Raw genomic sequence first — 13,273 nt, 5'->3', positions numbered from 1 at the left:
CTCTGTGTATGTGAATGTATATATCTGAGGATAGTGGAGAGGGGAAATTATTTGTATCTAATTATTCTCAGTAAAAAAGTTTTTTCAACCTACTCCATGACAACTATTCCAGCTAATTGTGCTGCAGCCCTTTGGGGCACTTGGAAGAGAGCAGAAGACCCCTCATTTCTACTTTCTTATTGTCCTAGAGCCTTCTTACCTCTTCCAGGGAGCCCGGACTGCAGAGGTTAGAACTTCCTCAATGAGTAGGTTGCCTTTTCCACCTGGAGCTATGGCTGCTGCCAGGAGAGAAAAACTGTGGGCATCAAATGAGAAAGGATGATGTCCTCTTTCTCTTAGAACTACACGCTGAAAAATCTGGAAAAAGAAAAGGGGCACAGAAAAGTGAACTCATTGTTAGTGGGCAATAGAATATAGGAAAGGTTATTGGGTGGGGATGTGGAGTCAGGCTAGCTAAGATTGAATTGTGGCTCTAAGCTTACTTTGTGGACCTAGACAAGATCCATAAATTCTCTATGCCTCAGTTTCCTCATCTATAAAATGGAAACCATACTCCTTACATTACAGAGTTGTTGGAACATTGCTTGGCACGTGATGAACATTCAATCAATATTAACTAAAATTATTACTATGACAATCACCTATTGAAAGCTGCTGCATTTCTGAAAGCCCAGTGACGTAAAACATACATCCCTTAATTCTTCCCATGAATTACAACTTTCCAAAGTGAAATAAAATCTCAACTACCTACTTAATGGTGATGTTTCCTTTCTTTGGTTAGCACAATCATTAGTTTACAGTACATATATCATTCTAACTTTTTATAATGGTAAATTTTACATTCTTCCCTGCACATACAAATTCCTTGAATATATAAAAGGAATATATGGCAAATATGAAAATGAATTTATAGGCTGCACTCACACCTACTACATCTGCATTCTAGTCATTCTTCAGTGTCAACCAAGATAACTCACATCCTTGGGGAAAAGACAGAACAGAAGCCTGTCATGACAACTTCTTCCACCCAACTTCTAAGCATAGTTACTGAGCCAAATATACCCATGCTCCATGGCAGTAAGAAGGCTTGTACACTCTGCCAAGGAAGCTACAGTCATGACAGCAAGGGTGAAGCGCTGGCGACCTTCCTGGAGACCCCGAGGGAGAGCAGTCCTGGGTACTTCCAGAGCTGTCAGGGATAAAATCGAGGGCCTATTTAAGGAACTGCGGCTTCAGTGGAGATGCCTCATCCTTTTGTAAATGAAAGGGCAATGTTTTCTTCCAACCTCCTCTGTGGCTTTCTTCAAGCTGTCTCAGCTCAAGAGCCTGAACCTAACTCCAGATATTTTTCATTTGTGCCATAAACCACTATAGGGACAACAGGACTTCAGGCCTAGAAATGAATGCTAAATGGCAGTATCTCCACATTATCTACTGTCCTGGAAAGTCCACTTTGAAATCAGATTTTTAAAGGAAGTGCAATTTTGAAAGGAACCCACAATCCTTTTTTTTTCCCTCTTTTTTTCTTTCTTTCTCCTTTCTTTCTTTCCTTTCTTTTCTTTCTTTCTTCTTTCTTTCTTTCTTTCTTTCTTTCTTTCTTTCTTTCTTTTCTTTCTTTCTTTCTTTCTCTTTCTTTCTCTCTTTCTCTTTCTTTCTCTCTTTCTTTCTTTTCTTTCTTCTTTCTCTTTCTTTCTTTCTTTCTTTCTTTCTTTCTTACTTTCTTCTTTCTTTCTTTTTCATCACCAGGAAATAGCTTGTCTGTAATCCCTACTTTTAAAAAAACAAGTCTCATGGGCTAATCTCCTTTAGGCAGGTACCATTACTGGTATTTCAACTCCATAAGCAATTCAAACTGCAGTAAATAAACTGAAGTGATGATGATAATAATATTATGACCACACATCATTGCATTATCAATGCCTTTCATTCATGCAGTACTTTATAAAGTGCCTTCTTATATGAAGATCTCTGCCTTCCCACTCCTACCACTATTTCCCACCAACTCTGATAAGGAAGCACTCTCTGTAACTATGAGAAATGTCCAGTGGGATTATTTGGAAAGACATAATTGTTGCTACTGAGAAAGAGACTCAATGTAATTAAGATTAAATTAGGATAAAATTGTTTTCAGAGACTGATAATTGTACCCTGGGCTTTAAAATAACTAAACTTAATGCCTGTAACCTCTCCCAGACCAAGGACAGGTAAATTCCCATATATCTGTCACTGTGTGCTAGTGTATCTTGGAGTGTGGCCAATCACAGCTTTGTGAAGATTTTTCCTACATTGGCACACAATTATATTTATCTAAGATGGTTTATGTATTTGCAAATGATAGCACTTACAAGCACTGCAAGCTTCTACTGAGAAAATTAACTTGTATGCCATCAGTGAAAATGCTGTTTCCTCCTTCTGGGAAGTGTCATTTTGATTGCTTTCTCATCTAAACTGCTCTATCCCCTCATTGCCTTCTTTTAATGTAACCCAAACTAGACTGATAGTGCTCCCCAATAGCAATAATTCCCTCTTCTTTCCAGGCACAGAGTTGGAATACATTTTTTAGCCTCCATTTGTCACCCTAGGGCAGTGCCTGTGACTAAGATCTTGACAACAGAACATAAATGAAAGAGATGGGTGCCATTTCCAGTCCCAAGATATCAGAACTGTCCATTCATGATTCTTGCTTTCTTTCCCTAACTAAATGGAGAAGACTCTGAGGACCTATAGTAGGCTGGTGAAGCCATTAGATGGAAAGACTGGTGTCCCTGAATGACGATATAGAGCCATCCTACATTGAACCACATAAACTACAAAGAAATAAATTTTTGTTGTGTCAAGACACTGAGATTTGGCAGAGGGGGCAAGGGAGGGTATGTTACAGAGGCTAGCATTATTTATCAAATACTGTTTTCTCACTTGCTTCTCTCTTCCATAATCATCTCACATTTTCTTTCTTTTATTTATTCTGCAAAGAATTATTGTGTGCCTAATATATATGCTCAGAAAAGAGTACATTGCACAGTAACTATGTTCAAAGTAGCCCAGAGGAACAACTAACCACTTTACAATTTAATAAGCACAATTATTTAGGTCTACTAATAATCTAGAAGACATGTCAGAAAACTACTATCTGTTTTGGTAAATTAAATTTTGTGGGAACACAGCCATGTTTATTCCTTTATACCCTATTTATATAGTGATCTTACAACTTGCAAGAAGGCAAGAATGACCAAGAAGCTTTCATGCTACACTGGCTGAATTGAATATTAATGACAGAGACTGGCCCACAAAACTTAAATTATTTTCTGGCTCTTTACAGAAAAAGTTTACTGACTCCTGCTCTAAAGGATTTTGTAAAGGATTCTCAAAGAGGACAACACACAGCCAGATGTTATTCAACAATGAAGCCCAGAAGGAGGGACTAGAATCTGATAGAGCCCTAGATAAAAAATAAATCACTCAGCCTGATGGTGCTCTCCTTGTCTGGACTTCCAAATTATAATGAGAAAGAAACAGTGGAGGAGAGACTGAAAAAAAAAAAAAAAAGAACATAATGACATAGTCTCTCACATTCTCATAATGCTCAAATTCCAGGGATCCTTCAGATTTTGATTCAAAGGTAATACTATAGACTGATCTTCTCCAGCTCAAATAGTGACAAGGTCAAAAAGTCTGTGAAGGAAATTGGGAATATGGTTAATCAGAGTTGATTTCCATCTAGCAAAAGCTGCAATCTAGCACCAGCTCAACACCGCTTTAAGAGACAGCTGAATTATTAGTTCTCCACTCTAACCAAAATACAGAAGAAGGAATGTACGCTTTCTGGATTTTGAACAAAATAAAAATAATGTACTTATATACACAATATCCAGAAAACAAATTTAAAAATTACAAGACTTGCAAAAAAAAAAAAAAAAACCAGGAAAATGTGATCATATTGAAGAGAAAATATAGTCTAAAGAATGAGACCAGCAAATGATCAAACTGTTGAAATTACCAGGAAAGGATTTGAAAATAACTAATATAAGTATATAAAAGAATTTACAGGAAAAGATAGATGTAATGGATGAAGAAATGGAATTTTCTAGGACAGAAATAGAAACAGTAAAAAAGAACCAAATGAGAAAAATTATAGAACTAAAAACACAATATCTAAAATTCTTTAAAAATGGACTTAACAGCAATACATTAATCACGAATGCCTACTGTTCAAATTTCCTGCCATGGGGAGCAAAATTGACTAATAGCCTAGATACTGTTTTTCTGGATCTATCATGCCATTCATACCAAAGCCATGGTCCCAATAGGCTGCTCCCAGCCAATGGCATGACAGGTGTATTAATGTACATCCTTTTCTGTAAATTGTTGGACTTCTCCAATGGGTGACTTTAGGTCAAGTGATTCCCATCAGCCTGGAAAAACTTGTGTACTTCTGTTGCAAAAGTCTAAATTTCCTGTATAATCCTTCTTGCCTTCACATCTCCTCTTCTCCACAGGCATCAAATTTTGATCATGGTCTGAATGTTCTCTCTGCTGCTCCTACTCCCTCATTTTTTATCATTCACAGACATTTCCCCAATACATCTTTGGAAGTCTAATCCTATCTTTGCATCTACTTCTTAGTGTATCCAAACTAACACAAGAGGATTGTATACTTTAGAAGAAAGCATTAGTAAAATTAAAGATAAATTGATAGAGATTTTCCAATCTGAATCTCAGGGAGGAAAAAGATTGAGAGAAAAAAGAACAGAGAGTATCCTAAGAGATAAAGTCAAATGGCCTTTACTAGACATGCAATTGAAATCTCAGAGGGAGACAAGAGAGAATATGTTTGAAAAACTAATGGCTGAGCAATTTTCAAATTTGATTAGAAATATCCACTCCAGGATCCCAGAAACTCAATGAATCTCAAGCAGAAAAAACACAAACCAAACAATACTGGGGTGGGGGACATCGTGGCCAAATTGCTGAAAATCAAGAATAAAGAGAAACTCTTATATGTAACAAGTGAAGAGGAAACATTGCACAGAGAAACGACGACTTTTCATCAAAGGCTGAGTAAACCAGATGCCAATGGAACAACATCTTTGAGGTGTTGAGAAACAGGATTGTTGGTCTGAAGTTTTGTAACCTCCAACAATGCCCTTTAATTGTGGGGAGGATATAGAGATGTTTTCAGATTGTCAAAATTGAGAGAGATTATTGCCAGCAGATTCACACTTCAGAAGATGCCAAAGGAGATTGTTTAGGTTGAGGGAGGAAATTTAGGGGAGGATAGAAGCCCAGTTGTACAGGAAACACTGACGTGCACCAGATATAATAAATATGGAAAGGGTTTTTTTTTAACCCCTTTTTAAAATTTATTTGGTAGAAAGTTGACCATTTAAAGCAAAAATGATGGCAGTATGTTATAAGGTTTGTAACATGTGTAGAAGTAAAAATACATGAGGATCATGGCTAGAGAGGGTAGATGACCCAAGGCTAGAGAGGGTAGATGGAGGTATATTGCTGTGGGAGGTGTACTAATGTAGGTATATTGTATGTAGGCAACATACACATTGTTGCTTTATATACTAAGTGGTGTCATGTTATTTCAAACTAGACCGTGTTGAGGCATGGATGTATGTGTATCATGGTCCCACCAAAAGCACTAGAAAAATAAAACAAAGGGATAAAATTTAAAACAACAGAAACAAAAACCTATAATGACTACAATCTTTTGACCATGATCTGCAATAAGAAATGCTATATATCTATCACTACTAGTACACAAGTTCTCCACAATACTCACACAGCAAACATACGTACACCAGAAAAAAAATTATTCAAAGCAATGCTTACGATTACTAAGTGCAATTAATATTTTTTACTTTTTCATTTTTTGTAACATCCATCATTATCCATTGAATCAATTTTACTACCAAATTCTTACAATGGATCACAACTAGAAACTGGAAAAACACTGTTCTATAGCATCTACTAACCAGCAAACCATTTATTTAAGAATTTTTTCATTTCCTTTTAATTAATGTTCATTAAAAAATTGCATGAAGAGCTCAAGTTATTCCCATTTTAGAAATGAGGAAACAGAAGCAAAGAAGTTACTTAACATTCCCAAGATTGTAAGGCTAGTAAGTGAAAAGGGAATAGCTCACTATAGATATAAATATAATAATAACTGCTGTGCTTTTAATCACTACATCATACTACCTCCATCTTGGCCACTGTACCTGGGGACTTGGCCATTGATGGGTGCATGTAACTGTATGCATTTTTCTTGAGTAAAAGACTAGTTTTCATCTGTAAACTAAAAACAAAAAAACAAAACACAAAAACAAAAAAAAAACCCTGAAACCTTTAGTATGAAAGTCTTACCCAGCCTTAATTTACAGTTTGTTTTTTCATACCAGATAACTAAGATCTGTTCACATTATTTGAGCAGATGCTTTGAAAGGCTCCAGTCACTCAACCATGATAAAGCTGTAACCTTCAAGGCTTCATATCCTATACTTTTCTTTGTATATGCTATTGGTGAGTGGGTGGCAACAGAAATCTACAAAACATGTAAATGAGAAACTTTAATCTACCGAGGCTATTTTTCAGTTCTGAGATTCTAAAAACCTATAATTCTAATCAAGGACCCAGCCACCTGCCATTCTATAACTAAGCCACAAGATAGGCGGTTGTCTAAATTGCTCAGAAAGTTATAAGACAGAGGTTCCTTTGTTTCTTTGCTAGCCTGCCCTGAAGTTTTGCAAGGCTTGATGTTAATTAAAGTCTCTTGGTGCAATTTAACCATATTTCTCTTCGTTTATTGTCTATCATATAGATAGAGTAACCTCGCTTTCCTTAGGATAATCATTTTTTTCAAATACTCGTATAATTGAAAATAACTATTCACTATTTAGCTTTTTCCTCTCTAGACTAAATAAATACGATCCCCTTAATCTTCCCCAGTTGGTTTGATTTTCTCTGTAATCATTTTGGTAGTGCCTCTTAGTTTCTTCATATGCATTTTAAAGGGTGGAACCCCACATTGATTGCATTACTCTAATAAGGGCCTGACCAATGCCAAGTATGGCTGGAGGATCTGCCCTTCTTGCCTGCTGTGCTCTTGCTAAAAGAGAGTTGAGTATTAAATCAGCATTTCTGAAAGCATTGTTGCCAGTTCTCTGGATGTCATCAGCTGAAGTTGAATCTCACTCACACAGACTGCCTTGAGCCAATGGGACCAATGCTTTGCATTTTCTGTCTTGAAATATCTGCTCATATCTTTTATGACATTGGAATTTCTTCTTTCATTACTTGAATTTTCTTCTTCCTGTCTTTTTTATTTTTTTATTTTTTTATTTTTTATTTTTTTCTTCCTGTCTTTTTAAAATGCTTTTCTCTATTGTGACATTATTGTTTTTATCAATTTCAAGAATTTATATTAAGGATTTCAACCCTTGTGTTTGTCTATGTATTTTTTTTTTTTAGGTTTGTATGTAATTGAATACTTTGCCAGTATTTCCTTTGTCGTTTCTTCCATTGTTTTTATGGAAAGTTCTTTTCCAAGATCAATCAATAATTATCTATATTTGTTTTAATTGTTTTAAGATTTCACACTTTCTTAACAATCAACTTTTTACTCAGACAGCATTAATTTTGCTGTTTATCCTAGGGTAAGATATGGTAAAAATGCCATATATGCATGTGAGAATTTGCCAACTTTTCCAATTCATTCCTTTTCCATTGGTTTGTGGTACTTTCTTTATAACATGTGAAATTCTTGTATAATGACATGTTTCATTGTTATCTGTTTATATATTACAAAGCATCAATATGCTTACATCTAAAATGCTTTTGAGAAATAAACCACCTACAGAAAATTGAGAAAGAACACTCATGAAATGAGAAATAAAATTTCTTACAAACATATGAAAAACATTCATCTTTATAGCTAAAGAAGTAAAGAATAAAATCATATACAACTTCTAGTACATCAGAAAAGATTGTTTTTAATTATTATAACGTTATGACTGTTGAGATGGTTTGAAATACATGTTTTCAAACACTCCTGCTAGGACTCTTTTTCCTGATATTTTCTTTTGATAATTTTCAAATTTTCAGAAAATTTAAATGTATAGTATCATGAACATCCATACACCTCTCAACTATATTCAGTAGTTGTTAACATTTGCCACATTGAATTCCTCCCTCTCTTTCTTTCTCCATATGTGATGATCACCAGGCAAGTTGTAATGTCTTTTTCCATTAAGTATCCAAACCTCATTCTTATATTTATTGCTTTATTGGAGGCAAAGAACTAGGATCTCTCCCTGGAACTTCTACAAATATCATGATTTAGTAAAGTCTGGGGGGAGGGAGATCTCGGAGGAGGCACTGGTGGTAGAGGAGTTCTGTATATGTCTGTTTATGCATATACATAAATTAAAATATATATATATATATATATATATATATAATTCTTGCTGAACTATTTGAAAGCTGGTTACAAACATCATATGACTTCAGGTTCAAGATTTTAACTTACAGCTGGAGGTGTTTCAAACATGAACAATATCTCACAAAAGCAATTTGGAAAGATGCATCAAAGCCTTTCAGACATAAAATCAGCATAATAATTTCATAGCTAAGCATTTGTTCAAAAAATATTTTATTTTCATTCCTCAATCTGAACCTCCTTTTTTATTACATCCATTATAACATTAGTTCTTATTTATCATTCAATAGAAAACTACTCAGATTACTATAAAAGAGGTATATAAAATTAATTCTAGCTTTTGACACTAATGGAATACATGTAGCTTTTTTCCAGAAATGTGTTCTTTCATATATTCACTTATCCCACTAATACGTACTAAGCACTTTACGATACCAAAATAGATAGGATGTGGGCTTACTCTCAAAGAGTTTATTATTGTGAGTGGCTTTTTAGGCCATGCCTAATAATTTAGACTTAGCTTAAAAGAGGAAAGTATTTAGGGATTTTAGATATAGGTATAATCTGATTTGCATTTCAGAATAGTTCTAAAGACAATTTTAATGTTGAATCAAATGGGGAAAATATTTGTTAAGGAAAACAGTTGGGAGTCTATGATAGTAGCCCAGGTAGGTGAAATGAGAACAGGGAAGTAGACTGATTCAGGACAAATTAACTGGAAAGACGAAATAGAACATTTTTTTTTTAAGTTTTGTTTTTTTATTTGAGAGACAGAAAGCAAGAGAAAGCCTGCACTCAGGCCGGGGAAGGACAGAGGGAGAGGGTCAGGTAGGAGAGAAGCAGACTCCCAGCTGAGCACAGAGGCTACTGCAAGGCTGGATCTCAGGACCCTGAGATAATGACCTGAGCTAAAGTCAAGAGTTGGGTGTTCAACCAACTGAGCCACCTAGGCACCCCAGGTTTGTTGAACATTTGAGTTACATGGAAAGGAGAATTGAAGTTTCCCTTCCAGGTTTCTTAATTTGGGCTAGTTGTTGATACATGGCTGGACAGGCAGGAATGTGAAGTCAGGGGAAAGGATAGGGAGTACAATCATGGATTCAGTTTGGTGCCTGCAAGATGCTCTGTAGCCTGGAGAATACATCAGCCTTCCTCTGGAGATATGATAAGAGCTATGGAATTAAATAAAAACTATGAATGTGGAAGACATCAGTGTATTGTCAGGAGTTAATGTTGTGGGAATAAATGAGATCATCCAAGAAGAGCATAGAAATTTAAGAAGAAAATTGAAGCTGGATTTCCAGGAAACATTTTAAAAGTAAACAAGGGGGGAAAAAGGAAAATATAGACAAGAATTTGAATAATCTAGGGAAGGAAGATCTTCCTAAAAGCAAAATAGGATACTCAGAAATCACAAAAGACAACTGACTTAAGTCCATGAATTTTAATTTTTTTTTATGACAAGTGATGCCATTGAACAAAGTTAAAAGGTAAGCAACTGAAGAGGAGTACAATATGCCACCCCAAAATATGCCACTTTGGCATAAGGATTATTTGGAGCTGAAGGCAATTGAGATAGAACAGATATAAGAAAAGCTCTCTGTTCTACCTCTATTTGTATAAAAACAAGACATAAATTTATAAAGCTACCCCACCTCCAGGAAGGACAGAAGTGAATGCCTGGGGATACCCCAGAACCTTATCAGCCTGGAGACAAAACCAGAGAAATCTAGATAACAAACTTTACTGACCAGCCTGTATCTTTCACTAGCTCCCCCATGTATTTATCATCCAACAGTTACCCCTGCAAAGTCCTTTTCCTTTGTCTCATCTCTTCTGGAACAATGTATTGTTTTTTGTTAAGGTGCTATGTAAGGCCAAGTTCTTACCACCTGTTTGAGTTACTCATCCCTGAGTTCTCCCATGTGTATGTGCAACACTCATGTTCATAAACATCTATTTGTTTTACTCTTATTAACCTACCTTTTGTTGGTTTAATTTATAGGGCCTCAGGCAATGGACCTAAGATGGGTAGACAGAAACAAGTTTTCCTCCTCTATACCATACACTGTAATGCCCATGATAAAAAGCTCCTATAAAAACATAAGCAGAGAGCTAATGCCCCAAAAGAAAAATGGATAAACATATAAACAAATATTATATACCAGAAAGAAAAATTCAAAAGACAATAAACTAATGGAAATATATACAACCTAACAAATAGTTGGAGAAATGCCAATTAAAATAATGGTGATGGGATAAGCACTGAGTGTTATACTATATGTTGGCAAATTGAATTTAAATTTTAAAAATGTAGAAATAAAATAAAATAATGGTAAAATTCCATTTTTCATCCACCAAACTGGCAAAAATTAAGGTATGTGTTCAATTTCAGCAAAGAAGTAAGAAAAGGAATGTGCCCACTCAGCATGTGGCTGATGGAGTTGTCAATGACCATCTCATTTTGGGAAACTAGCAACATATATTAAAATGTAAAACACATGATGAAGCAATGCCAATTCCATACTTGAAAGAAACAAAAACACCAACATTTTATATGTGTATGTATATGTTTGTAACTGTACATTTATTTAAAATATGTACCTGTAAGAATATCTATTGTAGCATTTTTAAGTAATTGCAAAAATGAATTGTTCAAAAATAGAGAAATAGTTGAATTAACTGAACCATTTATACTACAGAATATCATGCTACTATAAATATAATTGGTGGGATCTGTATTAGCTGGCTAGAAGAGATGTCCTGATGAATTAATAAGTGAAAAACAGCAAGTGTCAAATTTATGTGTATAGGTTGATTCCATCAGCACACAGCCTCCCCATATAGGAGAACACGCAGTTAGGTTTATCTGTCTAAGCACTCAGAAAAGAAATATGAGGAGAGGCACACATCAAACCACTAGCATTTGTTTTTCAGAGGAGTCAAAATGGGTTGGATGGAATAGGGAAGAGTCTCACCTTCTTCTCTATAAACCTTTGGATGGTTTCAAACCTTCCTTAGATTAGTAATGTTTTAAATTAACTAAAAAATGCAAGAACAAAATACAAAACAGTGACTCGAGAACCTCTAAGAAGTTAACAGACATCAGCCCTTTTTCACTTTTGTATATTTTACATTAACACATAAGTATAAAATATAAGAACATTATTCAAGCCAAAGCACACATCTCATCTCATGACTTAACAAAAAAAATTATTGTCGTATCAGGGGTCCTAATTTGCACCTAAGTAGTTCTTGACAGCAGAGGATTCAGACATGCTGGGGCATGAGTAGAGTCACAGCCCCTGGGGGTTGATTTCCATGAGGAACTTCAAGAACTCCTCAGAAAATGTCACTTAAGTGAGAGTCAGACACACACTTTTGGTCAAACAGTGCAGGGAGGAGTTCAATGATTTGGATGGAACACATTGTATGGGAAGAAAGGTGAACATAACATCCTTACTATTTAATGTTTTCTGACCCAGTTGAGAAGACAAGATTATACAATATGGGGACCAGAGTGGGAGACGTGGCACTGAAGTGGGTGCTCACATGGTGGGACTTGGGGGGCATTAGCAGGAAGCACCTGTAGTACCAGCAACAGCCGCAGTCACACTTGTGGGCACAGTAGCATCACTGTGACACTGGAAGCCTTATCAGGTGTCCACGGGGTCTGCACTCACCACAGCAGGATTTGGGGCAGAGGTAGCTGTGCCTGAATAACTGCCATCAGAGGCAGCAGGGAGGACCCTTCCTGTCCTGCTTTATTCATTTATTGTGGAGTCTAGAGTCTTCTTCATGATCATCTTAGATGGATAAATAGTATTTTATCGATACATGTAGTTTATTAAGCTTTTTTCTTTTTTCTTTTTTTACTTTTTTTTCTAGTATTATAGAAGTTTATACATATAGCCTTGTTTAGATGTTCAATCATTTTCCCAGAATAAATTCCCCAGGGTACACTAATGGATTCCAAAGACTTGAACAGTGGCAAAGGCATAATGATACACCGCTTTCTTGTTTTCCCAAAATATTGAACTAATTTAGCCTCCCATCAGCAATGTTTGAGTTATTCAGCTTTGGGCACAAATGGGACACTCAGGCACTGTGGTTTATATTTAAGAAAGTTTCATTGGGTATCTCCTATGTAAACAAAACCCCAAATTCTCAGCAGGGAGCTTAGATTTCATGGAAGGAAGCTGGTGTGCTAGGCCTGAAGTCCCTTCCAGTATTCCTTCAGCTTCATGTTCTTGGTTACACGAATGTTCCTTGGTTCCATCGCATGTTCCTTGGCTGCCTGTCATTGCAGTTGTGCAAACCGCTGATTTGTGTCATTTTTTCCATGTTTTACATGACTTCTTAATGTGAAGTCTCATAAGATGCCCAGCAGCTTCTATTCCCTCCAACTTCCCATGTGGTCTCCCGAGTCCTGGGATGATTGTCTTTAGAAACCACCGCCCTGTCACCACCACATAAAAAATTTACTCACAGCTAAGAAAAATGCACCTGCCACGGGATCCTGTTTCTCCTGCTTGCAGACCGTCCACGTTCCAGTGGGTCTTTGGGAGACCCCGTCGTCTTCTTGGCCTGGGCAAGCCAATTTCTCTCCTTGGCACTGAGCTTATTTTCTCGGACAGCTCTCCCAGTACTTGGCACGTCCAGAGCCGCATGCTCTCTGTTTTCCCTTCCTTCTCCCTTCTGACTAAAGGACCATGGTGGAAGACAAAATGCCTGGGTGACCACATCCTGCCCTCCCCTGGGACCATCCAGATCGTCAGTCCTCAGAGCCTTGCAGACCGAGGCAAGCATCAGGTCCATCCCCTTTTT

At 36.4% G+C, this 13,273-nt stretch overlaps 1 long non-coding RNA gene across 1 annotated transcript in view; it reads right to left on the bottom strand.

The window, feature by feature from the left end:
• LOC121481413 overlaps positions 1-13,273 on the bottom strand; it is a 130,819-nt gene that overhangs the window by 56,274 nt on the left and 61,272 nt on the right. Inside the window, exon 3 of the long non-coding RNA XR_005985284.1 lies at positions 200-357. This is a non-coding gene — a long non-coding RNA (uncharacterized LOC121481413). The remainder of the gene's footprint in view (positions 1-199; positions 358-13,273) is intronic.

The sequence above is a fragment of the Vulpes lagopus genome, chromosome 23 (assembly GCF_018345385.1).
Source record: "Vulpes lagopus strain Blue_001 chromosome 23, ASM1834538v1, whole genome shotgun sequence".
NCBI lineage: Eukaryota > Metazoa > Chordata > Mammalia > Carnivora > Canidae > Vulpes > Vulpes lagopus.
Note: the sequence above shows the minus strand (reverse complement) of the source record. Positions and strands in the feature narration are given on the sequence as shown.